The sequence below is a fragment of the Camellia sinensis genome, unplaced genomic scaffold, assembly GCF_055761805.1.
Source record: "Camellia sinensis isolate YWXY unplaced genomic scaffold, ASM5576180v1 Unanchor14, whole genome shotgun sequence".
Classification (NCBI taxonomy): domain Eukaryota; kingdom Viridiplantae; phylum Streptophyta; class Magnoliopsida; order Ericales; family Theaceae; genus Camellia; species Camellia sinensis.
This window is the reverse complement of record NW_028129020.1, coordinates 2466495-2492888: the sequence shown is the minus strand read 5'-3', so window position 1 is coordinate 2492888 and position 26394 is coordinate 2466495.

Below are 26394 nucleotides of genomic sequence, written 5' to 3'. Positions count from 1 at the left end.
GCGCATTACGGTTCGAACACTCGAACACCTATGCGGATTCTTCTACACAGTGGCAGATATGTAAATACGGGGTTTCCGCACCATTTCTTGCGCATTACAGTTCGAACACTCGAACACCTATACGGATTCTCTTGCACAGTGGCAGATATGTAAATACGGGGTTTCCGTACCATTTCTTGCGCATTACGGTTCCAACACTCGAACACCTATACGGATTCTCCTGCACAGTGGCAGATATGTAAATACGGGGTTTCCGTACCATTTCTTGGCATTACGGTTCGAACACTCGAACACCTATACGGATTCTCCTGCACAGTGGCAGATATGTAAATACGGGGTTTCGGTACCATTTCTTGCGCATTACGGTTCGAACACTCGAACACCAATGCGGATTCTTCTGCACAGTGGCAGATATGTAAATACGGGGTATCAGTACCATTTCTTGCGCATTACAGTTCGAACACTCGAACACCTATACGGATTCTCCTGCACAGTGGCAGATATGTAAATACGGGGTTTCCGTACCATTTCTTGCGCATTACGGTTCGAACACTCGAACACCTATACGGATTCTCCTGCACAGTGGCAGATATGTAAATACGGGGTTTCCGTACCATTTCTTGCGCATTACGGTTCGAACACTCGAACACCTATACGGATTCTCCTGCACAGTGGCAGATATGTAAATACGGGGTTTCGGTACCATTTCTTGCGCATTACGGTTCGAACACTCGAACACCTGTACGGATTCTCCTGCACAGTGGCAGAAATGTAAATACGGGGTTTACGTACCATTTCTTGCGCATTACGGTTCGAACACTCGAACACCTCTGCGGATTCTTCTGCACAGTGGCAGATATGTAAATACGGGGTTTCCGTACCATTTCTTGCGCATTACAGTTCGAACACTCGAACACCTATACGGATTCTCTTGCACAGTGGCAGATATGTAAATACGGGGTTTCCGTACCATTTCTTGCGCATTACGGTTCCAACACTCGAACACCTATACGGATTCTCCTGCACAGTGGCAGATATGTAAATACGGGGTTTCCGTACCATTTCTTGCGCATTACGGTTCGAACACTCGAACACCTGTACGGATTCTCCTGCACAGTGGCAGATATGTAAATACGGGGTTTACGTACCATTTCTTGCGCATTACGGTTCGAACACTCGAACACCTCTGCGGATTCTTCTGCACAGTGGCAAATATGTAAATACGGGGTTTCCGTACCATTTCTTGCGCATTACAGTTCGAACACTCGAACACCTATACGGATTCTCTTGCACAGTGGCAGATATGTAAATACGGGGTTTCCGTACCATTTCTTGCGCATTACGGTTCCAACACTCGAACACCTATACGGATTCTCCTGCACAGTGGCAGATATGTAAATACGGGGTTTCCGTACCATTTCTTGCGCACTACGGTTCGAATACTCGAACACCTATACGGATTCTCCTGCACAGTGGCAGATATGTAAATACGGGATTTCGGTACCATTTCTTGCGCATTACGGTTCGAACACTCGAACACCTATACGGATTCCCCTGCACAGTGTCAGATATGTAAATACGGGGTTTCGGTACCATTTCTTGCGCATTACGGTTCGAACACTCGAACACCTATGCGGATTCTTCTGCACAGTGGCAGATATGTAAATACGGGGTTTTTGTACCATTTCTTGCGCATTACGGTTCGAACACTCGAACACCTATACGGATTCTCCTGCATAGTGGCAGATATGTAAATACGGGTTTCGGTACCATTTCTTGCGCATTACGGTTCGAACACTCGAACACCTGTACGGATTCTCCTGCACAGTGGCAGATATGTAAATACGGGGTTTACGTACCATTTCTTGCGCATTACGGTTCGAACACTCGAACACCTCTGCGGATTCTTCTGCACAGTGGCAGATATGTAAATACGGGGTTTCCGTACCATTTCTTGCGCATTACAGTTCGAACACTCGAACACCTATACGGATTCTCTTGCACAGTGGCAGATATGTAAATACGGGGTTTCCGTACCATTTCTTGCGCATTACGGTTCCAACACTCGAACACCTATACGGATTCTCCTGCACAGTGGCAGATATGTAAATACGGGGTTTCCGTACCATTTCTTGCGCATTACGGTTCGAACACTCGAACACCTATACGGATTCTCCTGCACAGTGGCAGATATGTAAATACGGGATTTCGGTACCATTTCTTGCGCATTACGGTTCGAACACTCGAACACCTATACGGATCCTCCTGCACAGTGTCAGATGTGTAAATACGGGGTTTCGGTACCATTTCTTGCGCATTACGGTTCGAACACTCGAACACCTATGCGGATTCTTCTGCACAGTGGCAGATATGTAAATACGGGGTTTTTGTGCCATTTCTTGCGCATTACGGTTCGAACACTCGAACACCTATACGGATTCTCCTGCATAGTGGCAGATATGTAAATACGGGGTTTCGGTACCATTTCTTGCGCATTACGGTTCGAACACTCGAACACCTATACGGATTCTCCTGCACATTGGCAGATATGTAAATACGGGATTTCGGTACCATTTCTTGCGCATTACGGTTCGAACACTCGAACACCTATACGGATTCTCCTCCACAGTGTCAGATATGTAAATACGGGGTTTCGGTTCCATTTCTTGCGCATTACGGTTCGAACACTCAAACACCTATGCGGATTCTTCTGCACAGTGGCAGATATGTAAATACGGGGTTTTTGTACCATTTCTTGCGCATTACGGTTCGAACACTCGAACACCTATACGGATTCTCCTGCGTAGTGGCAGATATGTAAATACGGGGTTTTGGTACCATTTCTTGCGCATTACGGTTCGAACACTCGAACACCTATACGGATTCTCCTGCATAGTGGCAGATATGTAAATACGGGGTTTCGGTACCATTTCTTGCGCATTACGGTTCGAACACTCGAACACCTATACGGATTCTCCTGCACAGTGTCAGATATGTAAATACGGGGTTTCGGTACCATTTCTTGCGCATTACGGTTCGAACACTCGAACACCTATGCGGATTCTTCTGCATAGTGGCAGATATGTAAATACGGGGTTTTTGTACCATTTCTTGCGCATTACGGTTCGAACACTCGAACACCTATACGGATTCTCCTGCATAGTGGCAGATATGTAAATACGGGGTTTCGGTACCATTTCTTGCGCATTACGGTTCGAACACTCGAACACCTATGCGGATTCTTCTGCACAGTGGCAGATATGTAAATACGGGGTTTTCGTACCATTTCTTGCGCATTACAGTTCGAACACTCGAACACCTATACGGATTCTTCTGCACAGTGGCAGATATGTAAATACGGGGTTTCCGTACCATTTCTTGCGCGTTACGGTTCGAACACTCGAACACCTATAGTGATTCTCCTGCACAGTGGCAGATATGTAAATACGGGGTTTCCGTACCATTTCTTGCGCATTACGGTTCGAACACTCGAACACCTATACGGATTCTCCTGCATAGTGGCATATATGTAAATACGGGATTTCAGTACCATTTCTTTCGCATTACGGTTTGAACAATCGAACACCTGTACGGATTCTCCTGCACAGTGGCAGATATGTAAATACGGGGTTTACGTACCATTTCTTGCGCATTACGGTTCGAACACTCGAACACCTCTGCGGATTCTTCTGCACAGTGGCAGATATGTAAATACGGGGTTTCCGTACCATTTCTTGCGCATTACAGTTCGAACACTCGAACACCTATACGGATTCTCCTGCACAGTGGCAGATATGTAAATACGGTGTTTCCGTACCATTTCTTGCGCATTACGGTTCCAACACTCGAACACCTATACGAATTCTCCTGCACAGTGGCAGATATGTAAATACGGGGTTTCCGTACCATTTCTTGGCATTACGGTTCGAACACTCGAACACCTATACGGATTCTCCTGCACAGTGGCAGATATGTAAATACGGGGTTTCGGTACCATTTCTTGCGCATTACGGTTCGAACACTCGAACACCTATACGGATTCTCCTGCACAGTGGCAGATATGTAAATACGGGGTTTCGGTACCATTTCTTGCGCATTACGGTTCGAACACTCGAACACCAATGCGGATTCTTCTGCACAGTGGCATATATGTAAATACGGGGTATCCGTACCATTTCTTGCGCATTACAGTTCGAACACTCGATCACCTATACGGATTCTCCTGCACACTGGCAGACATGTAAATACGGGGTTTCCGTACCATTTCTTGCGCATTACGGTTCGAACACTCGAACACCTATACGGATTCTCCTGCACAGTGGCAGATATGTAAATACGGGGTTTCGGTACCATTTCTTGCGCATTACGGTTCGAAAACTCGAACACCTATACGGATTCTCCTGCACAGTGGCAGATATGTAAATACGGGGTTTCGGTACCATTTCTTGCGCATTACGGTTCGAACACTCGAACACCTATACGGATTCTTCTGCACAGTGGCAGATATGTAAATACGGGGTTTCCGTACCATTTCTTGCGCATTACGGTTCGAACACTCGAACACCTATACGGATTCTCCTGCATAGTGGCAGATATGTAAATACGGGGTTTCGGTACCATTTCTTGCGCATTACGGTTCGAACACTCGAACACCTGTACGGATTCTCCTGCACAGTGGCAGATATGTAAATACGGGGTTTACGTACCATTTCTTGCGCATTACGGTTCGAACACTCGAACACCTCTGCGGATTCTTCTGCACAGTGGCAGATATGTAAATACGGGGTTTCCGTACCATTTCTTGCGCATTACAGTTCGAACACTCGAACACCTATACGGATTCTCTTGCATAGTTGCAGATATGTAAATACGGGGTTTCCGTACCATTTCTTGCGCATTACGGTTCCAACACTCGAACACCTATACGGATTCTCCTGCACAGTGGCAGATATGTAAATACGGGGTTTCCGTACCATTTCTTGCGCATTACGGTTCGAACACTCGAACACCTATACGGATTCTCCTGCACAGTGGCAGATATGTAAATACGGGATTTCGGTACCATTTCTTGCGCATTACGGTTCGAACACTCGAACACCTATACGGATTCTCCTGCACAGTGTCAGATATGTAAATACGGGGTTTCGGTACCATTTCTTGCGCATTACGGTTCGAACACTCGAACACCTATGCGGATTCTTCTGCACAGTGGCAGATATGTAAATACGGGGTTTTTGTACCATTTCTTGCGCATTACGGTTCGAACACTCGAACACCTATACGGATTCTCCTGCATAGTGGCAGATATGTAAATACGGGGTTTCGGTACCATTTCTTGCGCATTACGGTTCGAACACTCGAACAGCTGTACGGATTCTCCTGCACAGTGGCAGATATGTAAATACGGGGTTTACATACCATTTCTTGCGCATTACGGTTCGAACACTCGAACACCTATGCGGATTCTTCTGCACAGTGGCAGATATGTAAATACGGGGTTTCCGTACCATTTCTTGCGCATTACGGTTCGAACACTCGAACACCTATCCGGATTCTCCTGCACAGTGGCAGATATGTAAATATGGGGTTTCCGTACCATTTCTTGCGCATTACGGTTCGAACACTCGAACACCTATACGGATTCTCCTGCACAGTGGCAGATATGTAAATACGGGGTTTCGGTACCATTTCTTGCGCATTGCGGTTCGAACACTCGAACACCTATACGGATTCTCCTGCATAGTGGCAGATATGTAAATACGGGGTTTACATACCATTTCTTGCGCATTACGGTTCGAACACTCGAACACCTATACGGATTCTCCTGCATAGTGGCAGATATGTAAATACGGGGTTTCGGTACCATTTCTTGCGCATTACGGTTCGAACACTCGAACACCTATGCGGATTCTTCTGCACAGTGGCAGATATGTAAATACGGGGTTTCCGTACCATTTCTTGCGCATTACGGTTCGAACACTCGAACACCTATACGGATTCTCCTGCACAGTGGCAGATATGTAAATACGGGGTTTCCGTACCATTTCTTGCGCATTACGGTTCGAACACTCGAACACCTATACGGATTCTCCTGCATAGTGGCATATATGTAAATACGGGATTTCGGTACCATTTCTTGCGCATTACGGTTTGAACAATCGAACACCTGTACGGATTCTCCTGCACAGTGGCAGATATGTAAATATGGGGTTTACGTACCATTTCTTGCGCATTACGGTTCGAACACTCGAACACCTCTGCGGATTCTTCTGCACAGTGGCAGATATGTAAATACGGGGTTTCCGTACCATTTCTTGCGCATTACAGTTCGAACACTCGAACACCTATACGGATTCTCCTGCACAGTGGCAGATATGTAAATACGGTGTTTCCGTACCATTTCTTGCGCATTACGGTTCCAACACTCGAACACCTATACGGATTCTCCTGCACAGTGGCAGATATGTAAATACGGGGTTTCCGTACCATTTCTTGGCATTACGGTTCGAACACTCGAACACCTATACGGATTCTCCTGCACAGTGGCAGATATGTAAATACGGGGTTTCGGTACCATTTCTTGCGCATTACGGTTCGAACACTCGAACACCTATACGGATTCTCCTGCACAGTGGCAGATATGTAAATACGGGGTTTCGGTACCATTTCTTGCGCATTACGGTTCGAACACTCGAACACCAATGCGGATTCTTCTGCACAGTGGCATATATGTAAATACGGGGTATCCGTACCATTTCTTGCGCATTACAGTTCGAACACTCGAACACCTATACGGATTCTCCTGCATAGGGGCAGACATGTAAATACGGGGTTTCCGTACCATTTCTTGCGCATTACGGTTCGAACACTCGAACACCTATACGGATTCTCCTGCACAGTGGCAGATATGTAAATACGGGGTTTCGGTACCATTTCTTGCGCATTACGGTTCGAACACTCGAACACCTATACGGATTCTCCTGCACAGTGGCAGATATGTAAATACGGGGTTTCGGTACCATTTCTTGCGCATTACGGTTCGAACACTCGAACACCTATGCGGATTCTTCTGCACAGTGGCAGATATGTAAATACGGGGTTTCCGTACCATTTCTTGCGCATTACGGTTCGAACACTCGAACACCTATACGGATTCTCCTGCATAGTGGCAGATATGTAAATACGGGGTTTCGGTACCATTTCTTGCGCATTACGGTTCGAACACTCGAACACCTGTACGGATTCTCCTGCACAGTGGCAGATATGTAAATACGGGGTTTACGTACCATTTCTTGCGCATTACGGTTCGAACACTCGAACACCTCTGCGGATTCTTCTGCACAGTGGCAGATATGTAAATACGGGGTTTCCGTACCATTTCTTGCGCATTACAGTTCGAACACTCGAACACCTATACGGATTCTCTTGCACAGTGGCAGATATGTAAATACGGGGTTTCCGTACCATTTCTTGCGCATTACGGTTCCAACACTCGAACACCTATACGGATTCTCCTGCACAGTGGCAGATATGTAAATACGGGGTTTCCGTACCATTTCTTGCGCATTACGGTTCGAACACTCGAACACCTATACGGATTCTCCTGCACAGTGGCAGATATGTAAATACGGGATTTCGGTACCATTTCTTGCGCATTACGGTTCGAACACTCGAACACCTATACGGATTCTCCTTCACAGTGTCAGATATGTAAATACGGGGTTTCGGTACCATTTCTTGCGCATTACGGTTCGAACACTCGAACACCTATGCGGATTCTTCTGCACAGTGGCAGATATGTAAATACGGGGTTTTTGTACCATTTCTTGCGCATTACGGTTCGAACACTCGAACACCTATACGGATTCTCCTGCATAGTGGCAGATATGTAAATACGGGGTTTCGGTACCATTTCTTGCGCATTACGGTTCGAACACTCGAACACCTGTACGGATTCTCCTGCACAGTGGCAGATATGTAAATACGGGGTTTACATACCATTTCTTGCGCATTACGGTTCGAACACTCGAACACCTATGCGGATTCTTCTGCACAGTGGCAGATATGTAAATACGGGGTTTCCGTACCATTTCTTGCGCATTACGGTTCGAACACTCGAACACCTATCCGGATTCTCCTGCACAGTGGCAGATATGTAAATACGGGGTTTCCGTACCATTTCTTGCGCATTACGGTTCGAACACTCGAACACCTATACGGATTCTCCTGCACAGTGGCAGATATGTAAATACGGGGTTTCGGTACCATTTCTTGCGCATTACGGTTCGAACACTCGAACACCTATACGGATTCTCCTGCATAGTGGCAGATATGTAAATACGGGGTTTCGGTACCATTTCTTGCGCATTACGGTTCGAACACTCGAACACCTATGCGGATTCTTCTGCACAGTGGCAGATATGTAAATACGTGGTTTTCGTACCATTTCTTGCGCATTACGGTTCGAACACTCGAACACCTATACGGATTCTCCTGCATAGTGGCAGATATGTAAATACGGGGTTTCGGTACCATTTCTTGCGCATTACGGTTCGAACACTCGAACACCTGTACGGATTCTCCTGCACAGTGGCAGATATGTAAATACGGGGTTTACTTACCATTTCTTGCGCATTACGGTTCGAACACTCGAACACCTCTGCGGATTCTTCTGCACAGTGGCAGATATGTAAATACGGTGTTTCCGTACCATTTCTTGCGCATTACAGTTCGAACACTCGAACACCTATACGGATTCTCCTGCACAGTGGCAGATATGTAAATACGGGGTTTCCGTACCATTTCTTGCGCATTACGGTTCCAACACTCGAACACCTATACGGATTCTCCTGCACAGTGGCAGATATGTAAATACGGGGTTTCCGTACCATTTCTTGGCATTGCGGTTCGAACACTCGAACACCTATACGGATTCTCCTACACAGTGGCAGATATGTAAATACGGGGTTTCGGTACCATTTCTTGCGCATTACGGTTCGAACACTCGAACACCTATACGGATTCTCCTACACAGTGGCAGATATGTAAATACGGGGTTTCGGTACCATTTCTTGCGCATTACGGTTCGAACACTCGAACACCAATGCGGATTCTTCTGCACAGTGGCAGATATGTAAATACGGGGTATCCGTACCATTTCTTGCGCATTACAGTTCGAACACTCGAACACCTATACGGATTCTCCTGCACAGTGGCAGATATGTAAATACGGGGTTTCCGTACCATTTCTTGCGCATTACGGTTCGAACACTCGAACACCTATACGGATTCTCCTGCACAGTGGCAGATATGTAAATACGGGGTTTCGGTACCATTTCTTGCGCATTACGGTTCGAACACTCGTACACCTATACGGATTCTCCTGCACAGTGGCAGATTTGTAAATACGGGGTTTCGGTACCATTTCTTGCGCATTACGGTTCGAACACTCGAACACCTATGCGGATTCTTCTGCACAGTGGCAGATATGTAAATACGGGGTTTCCGTACCATTTCTTGCGCATTACGGTTCGAACACTCGAACACCTATACGGATTCTCCTGCATAGTGGCAGATATGTAAATACGGGGTTTCGGTACCATTTCTTGCGCATTACGGTTCGAACACTCGAACACCTATGCGGATTCTTCTGCACAGTGGCAGATATGTAAATACGGGGTTTCCGTACCATTTCTTGCGCATTACGGTTCGAACACTCGAACACCTATACGGATTCTCCTGCATAGTGGCAGATATGTAAATACGGGGTTTCGGTACCATTTCTTGCGCATTACGGTTCGAACACTCGAACACCTATGCGGATTCTTCTGTACAGTGGCAGATATGTAAATACGGGGTTTCCGTACCATTTCTTGCGCATTACGGTTCGAACACTCGAACACCTATACGGATTCTCCTGCATAGTGGCAGATATGTAAATACGGGGTTTCCGTAGCACTTCTTGGGCATTACGGTTCGAACACTCGAACACCTGTACGGATTCTCCTGCACAGTGGCAGATATGTAAATACGGGGTTTACGTACCATTTCTTGCGCATTACGGTTCGAACACTCGAACACCTCTGCGGATTCTTCTGCACAGTGGCAGATATGTAAATACGGGGTTTCCGTACCATTTCTTGCGCATTACAGTTCGAACACTCGAACACCTATACGGATTCTCTTGCACGGTGGCAGATATGTAAATACGGGGTTTCCGTACCATTTCTTGCGCATTACGGTTCCAACACTCGAACACCTATACGGATTCTCCTGCACAGTGGCAGATATGTAAATACGGGGTTTCCGTACCATTTCTTGCGCATTACGGTTCGAACACTCGAACACCTATACGGATTGTCCTGCACAGTGGCAGATATGTAAATACGGGATTTCGGTACCATTTCTTGCGCATTACGGTTCCAACACTCGAACACCTATACGGATTCTCCTGCACAGTGGCAGATATGTAAATACGGGGTTTCGGTACCATTTCTTGCGCATTACGGTACGAACACTCGAACACCTATGCGGATTCTCCTGCACAGTGGCAGATATGTAAATACGGGGTTTCGGTACCATTTCTTGCGCATTACGGTTCGAACACTCGAACACCTATACGGATTCTCCTGCACAGTGGCAGATATGTAAATACGGGGTTTCGGTACCACTTCTTGCGCATTACGGTTCGAACACTCGAACACCTATGCGGATTCTCCTGCATAGTGGCAGATATGTAAGTACGGGGTTTCGGTACCATTTCTTGCGCATTACGGTTCGAACACTCGAACACCTGTACGGATTCTCCTGCACAGTGGCAGATATGTAAATACGGGGTTTACGTACCATTTCTTGCGCATTACGGTTCGAACACTCGAACACCTATGCGGATTCTTCTGCACAGTGGCAGATATGTAAATACGGGGTTTCCGTACCATTTCTTGCGCATTACGGTTCCAACACTCGAACACCTATACGGATTCTCCTGCACAGTGGCAGATATGTAAATAAGGGGTTTCGGTACCATTTCTTGCGCATTACGGTTCGAACACTCGAACACCTATACGGATTCTCCTGCACAGTGGCGGATATGTAAATACGGGATTTCGGTACCATTTCTTGCGCATTACGGTTCGAACACTCGAACACCTGTACGGATTCTCCTGCACAGTGGCAGATATGTAAATACGGGGTTTACGTACCATTTCTTGCGCATTACGGTTCGTACACTTGAACACCTATGCGGATTCTTCTGCACAGTGGCAGATATGTAAATACGGGGTTTCCGTACCATTTCTTGCGTATTACGGTTCGAACACTCGAACACCTATACGGATTCTCCTGCACAGTGGCAGATATGTAAATACGGGGTTTCGGTACCATTTCTTGCGCATTACGGTTCGAACACTCGAACACCTGTACGGATTCTCCTGCACAGTGGCAGATATGTAAATACGGGGTTTACGTACCATTTCTTGCGCATTACGGTTCGTACACTCGAACACGTATACGGCTTCTCCTGCACAGTGGCAGATATGTAAATACGGGGTTTCGGTACCATTTCTTGCGCATTACGGTTCGAACACTCGAACACCTATACGGATTCTCCTGCACAGTGGCAGATATGTAAATACGGGGTTTCGGTACCATTTCTTGCGCATTACGGTTCGAACACTCGAACACCTATACGGATTCTCCTGCACAGTGGCAGATATGTAAATACGGGGTTTCGGTACCATTTCTTGCGCATTACGGTTCGAACACTCGAACACCTATGCGGATTCTTCTGCACAGTGGCAGATATGTAAATACGGGGTTTCCGTACCATTTCTTGCGCATTACGGTTCGAACACTCGAACACCTATACGGATTCTCCTGCATAGTGGCAGATATGTAAATACGGGGTTTCGGTACCATTTCTTGCGCATTACGGTTCGAACACTCGAACACCTGTACGGATTCTCCTGCACAGTGGCAGATATATAAATACGGGGTTTACGTACCATTTCTTGCGCATTACGGTTCGAACACTCGAACACCTCTGCGGATTCTTCTGCACAGTGGCAGATATGTAAATACGGGGTTTCCGTACCATTTCTTGCGCATTACAGTTCGAACACTCGAACACCTATACGGATTCTCTTGCACAGTGGCAGATATGTAAATACGGGGTTTCCGTACCATTTCTTGCGCATTACGGTTCCAACACTCGAACACCTATACGGATTCTCCTGGACAGTGGCAGATTTGTAAATACGGGGTTTCCGTACCATTTCTTGCGCATTACGGTTCGAACACTCGAACACCTATACGGATTCTCCTGCACAGTGGCAGATATGTAAATACGGGATTTCGGTACCATTTCTTGCGCATTACGGTTCGAACACTCGAACACCTATACGGATTCTCCTTCACAGTGTCAGATATGTAAATACGGGGTTTCAGTACCATTTCTTGCGCATTACGGTTCGAACACTCGAACACCTATGCGGATTCTTCTGCACAGTGGCAGATATGTAAATACGGGGTTTTTGTACCATTTCTTGCGCATTACGGTTCGAACACTCGAACACCTATACGGATTCTCCTGCATAGTGGCAGATATGTAAATACGGGGTTTCGGTACCATTTCTTGCGCATTACGGTTCGAACACTCGAACACCTGTACGGATTCTCCTGCACAGTGGCAGATATGTAAATACGGGGTTTACATACCATTTCTTGCGCATTACGGTTCGAACACTCGAACACCTATGCGGATTCTTCTGCACAGTGGCAGATATGTAAATACGGGGTTTCCGTACCATTTCTTGCGCATTACGGTTCGAACACTCGAACACCTATCCGGATTCTCCTGCACAGTGGCAGATATGTAAATACGGGGTTTCCGTACCATTTCTTGCGCATTACGGTTCGAACACTCGAACACCTATACGGATTCTCCTGCACAGTGGCAGATATGTAAATACGGGGTTTCGGTACCATTTCTTGCGCATTACGGTTCGAACACTCGAACACCTATACGGATTCTCCTGCATAGTGGCAGATATGTAAATACGGGGTTTCGGTACCATTTCTTGCGCATTACGGTTCGAACACTCGAACACCTATGCGGATTCTTCTGCACAGTGGCAGATATGTAAATACGGGGTTTCCGTACCATTTCTTGCGCATTACGGTTCGAACACTCGAACACCTATACGGATTCTCCTGCATAGTGGCAGATATGTAAATACGGGGTTTCGGTACCATTTCTTGCGCATTACGGTTCGAACACTCGAACACCTGTACGGATTCTCCTGCACAGTGGCAGATATGTAAATACGGGGTTTACTTACCATTTCTTGCGCATTACGGTTCGAACACTCGAACACCTCTGCGGATTCTTCTGCACAGTGGCAGATATGTAAATACGGTGTTTCCATACCATTTCTTGCGCATTACAGTTCGAACACTCGAACACCTATACGGATTCTCCTGCACAGTGGCAGATATGTAAATACGGGGTTTCCGTACCATTTCTTGCGCATTACGGTTCCAACACTCGAACACCTATACGGATTCTCCTGCACAGTGGCAGATATGTAAATACGGGGTTTCCGTACCATTTCTTGGCATTGCGGTTCGAACACTCGAACACCTATACGGATTCTCCTGCACAGTGGCAGATATGTAAATACGGGGTTTCGGTACCATTTCTTGCGCATTACGGTTCGAACACTCGAACACCTATACGGATTCTCCTACACAGTGGCAGATATGTAAATACGGGGTTTCGGTACCATTTCTTGCGCATTACGGTTCGAACACTCGAACACCAATGCGGATTCTTCTGCACAGTGGCAGATATGTAAATACGGGGTATCCGTACCATTTCTTGCGCATTACAGTTCGAACACTCGAACACCTATACGGATTCTCCTGCACAGTGGCAGATATGTAAATACGGGGTTTCCGTACCATTTCTTGCGCATTACGGTTCGAACACTCGAACACCTATACGGATTCTCCTGCACAGTGGCAGATATGTAAATACGGGGTTTCGGTACCATTTCTTGCGCATTACGGTTCGAACACTCGTACACCTATACGGATTCTCCTGCACAGTGGCAGATTTGTAAATACGGGGTTTCGGTACCATTTCTTGCGCATTACGGTTCGAACACTCGAACACCTATGCGGATTCTTCTGCACAGTGGCAGATATGTAAATACGGGGTTTCCGTACCATTTCTTGCGCATTACGGTTCGAACACTCGAACACCTATACGGATTCTCCTGCATAGTGGCAGATATGTAAATACGGGGTTTCGGTACCATTTCTTGCGCATTACGGTTCGAACACTCGAACACCTATGCGGATTCTTCTGCACAGTGGCAGATATGTAAATACGGGGTTTCCGTACCATTTCTTGCGCATTACGGTTCGAACACTCGAACACCTATACGGATTCTCCTGCATAGTGGCAGATATGTAAATACGGGGTTTCGGTACCATTTCTTGCGCATTACGGTTCGAACACTCGAACACCTATGCGGATTCTTCTGCACAGTGGCAGATATGTAAATACGGGGTTTCCGTACCATTTCTTGCGCATTACGGTTCGAACACTCGAACACCTATACGGATTCTCCTGCATAGTGGCAGATATGTAAATACGGGGTTTCCGTAGCACTTCTTGGGCATTACGGTTCGAACACTCGAACACCTGTACGGATTCTCCTGCACAGTGGCAGATATGTAAATACGGGGTTTACGTACCATTTCTTGCGCATTACGGTTCGAACACTCGAACACCTCTGCGGATTCTTCTGCACAGTGGCAGATATGTAAATACGGGGTTTCCGTACCATTTCTTGCGCATTACAGTTCGAACACTCGAACACCTATACGGATTCTCTTGCACGGTGGCAGATATGTAAATACGGGGTTTCCGTACCATTTCTTGCGCATTACGGTTCCAACACTCGAACACCTATACGGATTCTCCTGCACAGTGGCAGATATGTAAATACGGGGTTTCCGTACCATTTCTTGCGCATTACGGTTCGAACACTCGAACACCTATACGGATTGTCCTGCACAGTGGCAGATATGTAAATACGGGATTTCGTTACCATTTCTTGCGCATTACGGTTCCAACACTCGAACACCTATACGGATTCTCCTGCACAGTGGCAGATATGTAAATACGGGGTTTCGGTACCATTTCTTGCGCATTACGGTTCGAACACTCGAACACCTATGCGGATTCTCCTGCACAGTGGCAGATATGTAAATACGGGGTTTCGGTACCATTTCTTGCGCATTACGGTTCGAACACTCGAACACCTATACGGATTCTCCTGCACAGTGGCAGATATGTAAATACGGGGTTTCGGTACCACTTCTTGCGCATTACGGTTCGAACACTCGAACACCTATGCGGATTCTCCTGCATAGTGGCAGATATGTAAGTACGGGGTTTCGGTACCATTTCTTGCGCATTACGGTTCGAACACTCGAACACCTGTACGGATTCTCCTGCACAGTGGCAGATATGTAAATACGGGGTTTACGTACCATTTCTTGCGCATTACGGTTCGAACACTCGAACACCTATGCGGATTCTTCTGCACAGTGGCAGATATGTAAATACGGGGTTTCCGTACCATTTCTTGCGCATTACGGTTCCAACACTCGAACACCTATACGGATTCTCCTGCACAGTGGCAGATATGTAAATAAGGGGTTTCGGTACCATTTCTTGCGCATTACGGTTCGAACACTCGAACACCTATACGGATTCTCCTGCACAGTGGCGGATATGTAAATACGGGATTTCGGTACCATTTCTTGCGCATTACGGTTCGAACACTCGAACACCTGTACGGATTCTCCTGCACAGTGGCAGATATGTAAATACGGGGTTTACGTACCATTTCTTGCGCATTACGGTTCGTACACTTGAACACCTATGCGGATTCTTCTGCACAGTGGCAGATATGTAAATACGGGGTTTCCGTACCATTTCTTGCGTATTACGGTTCGAACACTCGAACACCTATACGGATTCTCCTGCACAGTGGCAGATATGTAAATACGGGGTTTCGGTACCATTTCTTGCGCATTACGGTTCGAACACTCGAACACCTGTACGGATTCTCCTGCACAGTGGCAGATATGTAAATACGGGGTTTACGTACCATTTCTTGCGCATTACGGTTCGTACACTCGAACACGTATACGGCTTCTCCTGCACAGTGGCAGATATGTAAATACGGGGTTTCGGTACCATTTCTTGCGCATTACGGTTCGAACACTCGAACACCTATACGGATTCTCCTGCACAGTGGCAGATATGTAAATACGGGGTTTCGGTACCATTTCTTGCGCATTACGGTTCGAACACTCGAACACCTATGCGGATTCTTCTGCACAGTGGCAGATATGTAAATACGGGGTATCGGTACCATTTCTTGCGCATTACGGTTCGAACACTCGAACACGTATACGGATTCTCCTGCACAGTGGCAGATATGTAAATACGGGGTTTCGGTACCATTTCTTGCGCATTACGGTTCGAACACTCGAACACCTATACGGATTCTCCTGCACAGTGGCAGATATGTAAATACGGGGTTTCGGTACCATTTCTTGCGCATTACGGTTCGAACACTCGAACACCTATGCGGATTCTTCTGCACAGTGGCAGATATGTAAATACGGGGTATCCGTACCATTTCTTGCGCATTACAGTTCGAACACTCGAACACCTATACGGATTCTCCTGCAGAGTGGCAGATATGTAAATACGGGGTTTCCGTACCATTTCTTGCGCATTACGGTTCCAACACTCGAACACCTATACGGATTCTCCTGCACAGTGGCAGATATGTAAATACGGGGTTTCCGTACCATTTCTTGCGCATTACGGTTCGAACACTCGAACACGTATACGGATTCTCCTGCACAGTGGCAGATATGTAAATACGGGGTTTCGGTACCATTTCTTGCGCATTACGGTTCGAACACTCGAACACCTATACGGATTCTCCTGCACAGTGGCAGATATGTAAATACGGGGTTTCGGTACCATTTCTTGCGCATTACGGTTCGAACACTCGAACACCTATGCGGATTCTTCTGCACAGTGGCAGATATGTAAATACGGGGTATCTGTACCATTTCTTGCGCATTACAGTTCGAACACTCGAACACCTATACGGATTCTCCTGCACAGTGGCAGATATGTAAATACGGGGTTTCCTTACCATTTCTTGCGCATTACGGTTCCAACACTCGAACACCTATACGGATTCTCCTGCACAGTGGCAGATATGTAAATACGGGGTTTCCGTACCATTTCTTGCGCATTACGGTTCGAACACTCGAACACCTATACGGATTCTCCTGCACAGTGGCAGATATGTAAATACGGGGTTTCGGTACCATTTCTTGCGCATTACGGTTCGAACACTCGAACACCTATACGGATTCTCCTGCACAGTGGCAGATATGTAAATACGGGGTTTCGGTACCACTTCTTGCGCATTACGGTTCGAACACTCGAACACCTATGCGGATTCTCCTGCATAGTGGCAGATATGTAAATACGGGGTTTCGGTACCATTTCTTGCGCATTACGGTTCGAACACTCGAACACCTGTACGGATTCTCCTGCACAGTGGCAGATATGTAAATACGGGGTTTACGTACCATTTCTTGCGCATTACGGTTCGAACACTCGAACACGTATACGGCTTCTCCTGCACAGTGGCAGATATGTAAATACGGGGTTTCCGTACCATTTCTTGCGCATTACAGTTCGAACACTCGAACACCTATACGGATTCTCTTGCACGGTGGCAGATATGTAAATACGGGGTTTCCGTACCATTTCTTGCGCATTACGGTTCCAACACTCGAACACCTATACGGATTCTCCTGCACAGTGGCAGATATGTAAATACGGGGTTTCCGTACCATTTCTTGCGCATTACGGTTCGAACACTCGAACACCTATACGGATTGTCCTGCACAGTGGCAGATATGTAAATACGGGATTTCGGTACCATTTCTTGCGCATTACGGTTCCAACACTCGAACACCTATACGGATTCTCCTGCACAGTGGCAGATATGTAAATACGGGGTTTCGGTACCATTTCTTGCGCATTACGGTTCGAACACTCGAACACCTATGCGGATTCTCCTGCACAGTGGCAGATATGTAAATACGGGGTTTCGGTACCATTTCTTGCGCATTACGGTTCGAACACTCGAACACCTATACGGATTCTCCTGCACAGTGGCAGATATGTAAATACGGGGTTTCGGTACCACTTCTTGCGCATTACGGTTCGAACACTCGAACACCTATGCGGATTCTCCTGCATAGTGGCAGATATGTAAGTACGGGGTTTCGGTACCATTTCTTGCGCATTACGGTTCGAACACTCGAACACCTGTACGGATTCTCCTGCACAGTGGCAGATATGTAAATACGGGGTTTACGTACCATTTCTTGCGCATTACGGTTCGAACACTCGAACACCTATGCGGATTCTTCTGCACAGTGGCAGATATGTAAATACGGGGTTTCCGTACCATTTCTTGCGCATTACGGTTCCAACACTCGAACACCTATACGGATTCTCCTGCACAGTGGCAGATATGTAAATAAGGGGTTTCGGTACCATTTCTTGCGCATTACGGTTCGAACACTCGAACACCTATACGGATTCTCCTGCACAGTGGCGGATATGTAAATACGGGATTTCGGTACCATTTCTTGCGCATTACGGTTCGAACACTCGAACACCTGTACGGATTCTCCTGCACAGTGGCAGATATGTAAATACGGGGTTTACGTACCATTTCTTGCGCATTACGGTTCGTACACTTGAACACCTATGCGGATTCTTCTGCACAGTGGCAGATATGTAAATACGGGGTTTCCGTACCATTTCTTGCGTATTACGGTTCGAACACTCGAACACCTATACGGATTCTCCTGCACAGTGGCAGATATGTAAATACGGGGTTTCGGTACCATTTCTTGCGCATTACGGTTCGAACACTCGAACACCTGTACGGATTCTCCTGCACAGTGGCAGATATGTAAATACGGGGTTTACGTACCATTTCTTGCGCATTACGGTTCGTATACTCGAACACGTATACGGCTTCTCCTGCACAGTGGCAGATATGTAAATACGGGGTTTCGGTACCATTTCTTGCGCATTACGGTTCGAACACTCGAACACCTATACGGATTCTCCTGCACAGTGGCAGATATGTAAATACGGGGTTTCGGTACCATTTCTTGCGCATTACGGTTCGAACACTCGAACACCTATGCGGATTCTTCTGCACAGTGGCAGATATGTAAATACGGGGTATCGGTACCATTTCTTGCGCATTACGGTTCGAACACTCGAACACGTATACGGATTCTCCTGCACAGTGGCAGATATGTAAATACGGGGTTTCGGTACCATTTCTTGCGCATTACGGTTCGAACACTCGAACACCTATACGGATTCTCCTGCACAGTGGCAGATATGTAAATACGGGGTTTCGGTACCATTTCTTGCGCATTACGGTTCGAACACTCGAACACCTATGCGGATTCTTCTGCACAGTGGCAGATATGTAAATACGGGGTATCCGTACCATTTCTTGCGCATTACAGTTCGAACACTCGAACACCTATACGGATTCTCCTGCAGAGTGGCAGATATGCAAATACGGGGTTTCCGTACCATTTCTTGCGCATTACGGTTCCAACACTCGAACACCTATACGGATTATCCTGCACAGTGGCAGATATGTAAATACGGGGTTTCCGTACCATTTCTTGCGCATTACGGTTCGAACACTCGAACACGTATACGGATTCTCCTGCACAGTGGCAGATATGTAAATACGGGGTTTCGGTACCATTTCTTGCGCATTACGGTTCGAACACTCGAACACCTATACGGATTCTCCTGCACAGTGGCAGATATGTAAATACGGGGTTTCGGTACCATTTCTTGCGCATTACGGTTCGAACACTCGAACACCTATGCGGATTCTTCTGCACAGTGGCAGATATGTAAATACGGGGTATCTGTACCATTTCTTGCGCATTACAGTTCGAACACTCGAACACCTATACGGATTCTCCTGCACAGTGGCAGATATGTAAATACGGGGTTTCCTTACCATTTCTTGCGCATTACGGTTCCAACACTCGAACACCTATACGGATTCTCCTGCACAGTGGCAGATATGTAAATACGGGGTTTCCGTACCATTTCTTGCGCATTACGGTTCGAACACTCGAACACCTATACGGATTCTCCTGCACAGTGGCAGATATGTAAATACGGGGTTTCGGTACCATTTCTTGCGCATTACGGTTCGAACACTCGAACACCTATACGGATTCTCCTGCACAGTGGCAGATATGTAAATACGGGGTTTCGGTACCACTTCTTGCGCATTACGGTTCGAACACTCGAACACCTATGCGGATTCTCCTGCATAGTGGCAGATATGTAAATACGGGGTTTCGGTACCATTTCTTGCGCATTACGGTTCGAACACTCGAACACCTGTACGGATTCTCCTGCACAGTGGCAGATATGTAAATACGGGGTTTACGTACCATTTCTTGCGCATTACGGTTCGAACACTCGAACACGTATACGGCTTCTCCTGCACAGTGGCAGATATGTAAATACGGGGTTTCCGTACCATTTCTTGCGCATTACAGTTCGAACACTCGAACACCTATACGGATTCTCTTGCACGGTGGCAGATATGTAAATACGGGGTTTCCGTACCATTTCTTGCGCATTACGGTTCCAACACTCGAACACCTATACGGATTCTCCTGCACAGTGGCAGATATGTAAATACGGGGTTTCCGTACCATTTCTTGCGCATTACGGTTCGAACACTCGAACACCTATACGGATTGTCCTGCACAGTGGCAGATATGTAAATACGGGATTTCGGTACCATTTCTTGCGCATTACGGTTCCAACACTCGAACACCTATATGGATTCTCCTGCACAGTGGCAGATATGTAAATACGGGGTTTCGGTACCATTTCTTGCGCATTACGGTTCGAACACTCGAACACCTATGCGGATTCTCCTGCACAGTGGCAGATATGTAAATACGGGGTTTCGGTACCATTTCTTGCGCATTACGGTTCGAACACTCGAACACCTATACGGATTCTCCTGCACAGTGGCAGATATGTAAATACGGGGTTTCGGTACCACTTCTTGCGCATTACGGTTCGAACACTCGAACACCTATGCGGATTCTCCTGCATAGTGGCAGATATGTAAGTACGGGGTTTCGGTACCATTTCTTGCGCATTACGGTTCGAACACTCGAACACCTGTACGGATTCTCCTGCACAGTGGCAGATATGTAAATACGGGGTTTACGTACCATTTCTTGCGCATTACGGTTCGAACACTCGAACACCTATGCGGATTCTTCTGCACAGTGGCAGATATGTAAATACGGGGTTTCCGTACCATTTCTTGCGCATTACGGTTCCAACACTCGAACACCTATACGGATTCTCCTGCACAGTGGCAGATATGTAAATAAGGGGTTTCGGTACCATTTCTTGCGCATTACGGTTCGAACACTCGAACACCTATACGGATTCTCCTGCACAGTGGCGGATATGTAAATACGGGATTTCGGTACCATTTCTTGCGCATTACGGTTCGAACACTCGAACACCTGTACGGATTCTCCTGCACAGTGGCAGATATGTAAATACGGGGTTTACGTACCATTTCTTGCGCATTACGGTTCGTACACTTGAACACCTATGCGGATTCTTCTGCACAGTGGCAGATATGTAAATACGGGGTTTCCGTACCATTTCTTGCGTATTACGGTTCGAACACTCGAACACCTATACGGATTCTCCTGCACAGTGGCAGATATGTAAATACGGGGTTTCGGTACCATTTCTTGCGCATTACGGTTCGAACACTCGAACACCTGTACGGATTCTCCTGCACAGTGGCAGATATGTAAATACGGGGTTTACGTACCATTTCTTGCGCATTACGGTTCGTACACTCGAACACGTATACGGCTTCTCCTGCACAGTGGCAGATATGTAAATACGGGGTTTCGGTACCATTTCTTGCGCATTACGGTTCGAACACTCGAACACCTATACGGATTCTCCTGCACAGTGGCAGATATGTAAATACGGGGTTTCGGTACCATTTCTTGCGCATTACGGTTCGAACACTCGAACACCTATGCGGATTCTTCTGCACAGTGGCAGATATGTAAATACGGGGTATCGGTACCATTTCTTGCGCATTACGGTTCGAGCACTCGAACACGTATACGGATTCTCCTGCACAGTGGCAGATATGTAAATACGGGGTTTCGGTACCATTTCTTGCGCATTACGGTTCGAACACTCGAACACCTATACGGATTCTCCTGCACAGTGGCAGATATGTAAATACGGGGTTTCGGTACCATTTCTTGCGCATTACGGTTCGAACACTCGAACACCTATGCGGATTCTTCTGCACAGTGGCAGATATGTAAATACGGGGTATCCGTACCATTTCTTGCGCATTACAGTTCGAACACTCGAACACCTATACGGATTCTCCTGCAGAGTGGCAGATATGTAAATACGGGGTTTCCGTACCATTTCTTGCGCATTACGGTTCCAACACTCGAACACCTATACGGATTCTCCTGCACAGTGGCAGATATGTAAATACGGGGTTTCCGTACCATTTCTTGCGCATTACGGTTCGAACACTCGAACACGTATACGGATTCTCCTGCACAGTGGCAGATATGTAAATACGGGGTTTCGGTACCATTTCTTGCGCATTACGGTTCCAACACTCGAACACCTATACGGATTCTCCTGCACAGTGGCAGATATGTAAATACGGGGTTTCCGTACCATTTCTTGCGCATTACGGTTCGAACACTCGAACACGTATACGGATTCTCCTGCACAGTGGCAGATATGTAAATACGGGGTTTCGGTACCATTTCTTGCGCATTACGGTTCGAACACTCGAACACCTATACGGATTCTCCTGCACAGTGGCAGATATGTAAATACGGGGTTTCGGTACCATTTCTTGCGCATTACGGTTCGAACACTCGAACACCTATGCGGATTCTTCTGCACAGTGGCAGATATGTAAATACGGGGTATCTGTACCATTTCTTGCGCATTACAGTTCGAACACTCGAACACCTATACGGATTCTCCTGCACAGTGGCAGATATGTAAATACGGGGTTTCCTTACCATTTCTTGCGCATTACGGTTCCAACACTCGAACACCTATACGGATTCTCCTGCACAGTGGCAGATATGTAAATACGGGGTTTCCGTACCATTTCTTGCGCATTACGGTTCGAACACTCGAACACCTATACGGATTCTCCTGCACAGTGGCAGATATGTAAATACGGGGTTTCGGTACCATTTCTTGCGCATTACGGTTCGAACACTCGAACACCTATACGGATTCTCCTGCACAGTGGCAGATATGTAAATACGGGGTTTCGGTACCACTTCTTGCGCATTACGGTTCGAACACTCGAACACCTATGCGGATTCTCCTGCATAGTGGCAGATATGTAAATACGGGGTTTCGGTACCATTTCTTGCGCATTACGGTTCGAACACTCGAACACCTGTACGGATTCTCCTGCACAGTGGCAGATATGTAAATACGGGGTTTACGTACCATTTCTTGCGCATTACGGTTCGAACACTAGAACACGTATACGGCTTCTCCTGCACAGTGGCAGATATGTAAATACGGGGTTTCCGTACCATTTCTTGCGCATTACAGTTCGAACACTCGAACACCTATACGGATTCTCTTGCACGGTGGCAGATATGTAAATACGGGGTTTCCGTACCATTTCTTGCGCATTACGGTTCCAACACTCGAACACCTATACGGATTCTCCTGCACAGTGGCAGATATGTAAATACGGGGTTTCCGTACCATTTCTTGCGCATTACGGTTCGAACACTCGAACACCTATACGGATTGTCCTGCACAGTGGCAGATATGTAAATACGGGATTTCGGTACCATTTCTTGCGCATTACGGTTCCAACACTCGAACACCTATACGGATTCTCCTGCACAGTGGCAGATATGTAAATACGGGGTTTCGGTACCATTTCTTGCGCATTACGGTTCGAACACTCGAACACCTATGCGGATTCTCCTGCATAGTGGCAGATATGTAAATACGGGGTTTCGGTACCATTTCTTGCGCATTACGGTTCGAACACTCGAACACCTGTACGGATTCTCCTGCACAGTGGCAGATATGTAAATACGGGGTTTACGTACCATTTCTTGCGCATTACGGTTCGAACACTCGAACACGTATACGGCTTCTCCTGCACAGTGGCAGATATGTAAATACGGGGTTTCCGTACCATTTCTTGCGCATTACAGTTCGAACACTCGAACACCTATACGGATTCTCTTGCACGGTGGCAGATATGTAAATACGGGGTTTCCGTACCATTTCTTGCGCATTACGGTTCCAACACTCGAACACCTATACGGATTCTCCTGCACAGTGGCAGATATGTAAATACGGGGTTTCCGTACCATTTCTTGCGCATTACGGTTCGAACACTCGAACACCTATACGGATTGTCCTGCACAGTGGCAGATATGTAAATACGGGATTTCGGTACCATTTCTTGCGCATTACGGTTCCAACACTCGAACACCTATACGGATTCTCCTGCACAGTGGCAGATATGTAAATACGGGGTTTCGGTACCATTTCTTGCGCATTACGGTTCGAACACTCGAACACCTATGCGGATTCTCCTGCACAGTGGCAGATATGTAAATACGGGGTTTCGGTACCATTTCTTGCGCATTACGGTTCGAACACTCGAACACCTATACGGATTCTCCTGCACAGTGGCAGATATGTAAATACGGGGTTTCGGTACCACTTCTTGCGCATTACGGTTCGAACACTCGAACACCTATGCGGATTCTCCTGCATAGTGGCAGATATGTAAGTACGGGGTTTCGGTACCATTTCTTGCGCATTACGGTTCGAACACTCGAACACCTGTACGGATTCTCCTGCACAGTGGCAGATATGTAAATACGGGGTTTACGTACCATTTCTTGCGCATTACGGTTCGAACACTCGAACACCTATGCGGATTCTTCTGCACAGTGGCAGATATGTAAATACGGGGTTTCCGTACCATTTCTTGCGCATTACGGTTCCAACACTCGAACACCTATACGGATTCTCCTGCACAGTGGCAGATATGTAAATAAGGGGTTTCGGTACCATTTCTTGCGCATTACGGTTCGAACACTCGAACACCTATACGGATTCTCCTGCACAGTGGCGGATATGTAAATACGGGATTTCGGTACCATTTCTTGCGCATTACGGTTCGAACACTCGAACACCTGTACGGATTCTCCTGCACAGTGGCAGATATGTAAATACGGGGTTTACGTACCATTTCTTGCGCATTACGGTTCGTACACTTGAACACCTATGCGGATTCTTCTGCACAGTGGCAGATATGTAAATACGGGGTTTCCGTACCATTTCTTGCGTATTACGGTTCGAACACTCGAACACCTATACGGATTCTCCTGCACAGTGGCAGATATGTAAATACGGGGTTTCGGTACCATTTCTTGCGCATTACGGTTCGAACACTCGAACACCTGTACGGATTCTCCTGCACAGTGGCAGATATGTAAATACGGGGTTTACGTACCATTTCTTGCGCATTACGGTTCGTACACTCGAACACGTATACGGCTTCTCCTGCACAGTGGCAGATATGTAAATACGGGGTTTCGGTACCATTTCTTGCGCATTACGGTTCGAACACTCGAACACCTATGCGGATTCTCCTGCATAGTGGCAGATATGTAAATACGGGGTTTCGGTACCATTTCTTGCGCATTACGGTTCCAACACTCGAACACGTATACGGCTTCTCCTGCACAGTGGCAGATATGTAAATACGGGGTTTCGATACCATTTCTTGCGCATTACGGTTCGAACACTCGAACACCTATACGGATTCTCCTGCACAGTGGCAGATATGTAAATACGGGGTTTCGGTACCATTTCTTGCGCATTACGGTTCGAACACTCGAACACCTATGCGGATTCTTCTGCACAGTGGCAGATATGTAAATACGGGGTATCGGTACCATTTCTTGCGCATTACGGTTCGAACACTCGAACACGTATACGGATTCTCCTGCACAGTGGCAGATATGTAAATACGGGGTTTCGTTACCATTTCTTGCGCATTACGGTTCGAACACTCGAACACCTATACGGATTCTCCTGCACAGTGGCAG